Source organism: Suricata suricatta, chromosome 2, assembly GCF_006229205.1.
Source record: "Suricata suricatta isolate VVHF042 chromosome 2, meerkat_22Aug2017_6uvM2_HiC, whole genome shotgun sequence".
Lineage (NCBI taxonomy): Eukaryota > Metazoa > Chordata > Mammalia > Carnivora > Herpestidae > Suricata > Suricata suricatta.
This window is the reverse complement of record NC_043701.1, coordinates 99,104,095-99,105,127: the sequence shown is the minus strand read 5'-3', so window position 1 is coordinate 99,105,127 and position 1,033 is coordinate 99,104,095.

Here is a 1,033-nt window from a genome sequence, read left to right as displayed (position 1 = left end):
AAAATTTAAATTTATATCACATTACTAGAACTGGCACACAAACCAATGGATCAAGAGAGATAACAAGCAAACCAAAGTATACAAACTGACACAATTTATTATAAAGAAAGCCTTATAAATCAATTAGGAAAAGAAAATTCATGCCATTATTAAAGGGAAATTGACTAAGGCATTAGGGGGAAATATATCTATTTAGATTCTCCCCTCACAATATCATCCAAATAAATCCTACATGAATAAGAGCTATAAATAAATAAATAATGAAAAACAATCACAAAAGAAAAAATGATTTCATTATATTAACAGCTTTTAAAAATAATTACAAGGCAGGCTAGCAAGTCGTGAAAAATTGGCCTGAAAATGCAAAACTTTTTCTAATATGTAAATATTTTATAGAAATCAATAAGAAAACACTAACATGTTTATAAAACAATAAGGAAAAGACAAGGGATCACAATTTAATTACAAAAGAGCAAGGAAATGTTTTTAAACAAGAAGAAAATTCAATCTGACTGAGCATCAGAGGCTGCAAATTTAATAAGAAGAGAATATGTTCAGGACCTCGAGGTGTATAATTTTTCTTTAAAAGAACACAACAGGGGTGCCTGGGTGGCTCAGTCAGTTAAGAGTCGGGCTTTGGCTCAGGTCTTGATCTCACAGCTTGTGAGTTTGAGCCCCACGTCAGGCTCTGTGCTGACAGCTCAGAGACTGGAACCTGCTTCACATTCTGTGTCTCTCTCTGCTTCTTTCCCACTCTCTCTCCACCTCTTTCTCTCAAAAATAAATAAACATTGAAAAAATAAATAAATACATAAAAGAACACAACAAGCATTAACCACAAAGGGAAAACATAGATAAACTGGAGTCTATTGAAATGTGTATCTTTTGCTAATGCAAAGTATAATGAATATAGATAACAAATTACAATCATCAAACATGTTAAGAAACTAGACCACACTTATTCCAACCATTAAGGATAGATATGGATAGAAAGGATAATTATGTGACATCATAGAGGTACTAATTATTACTA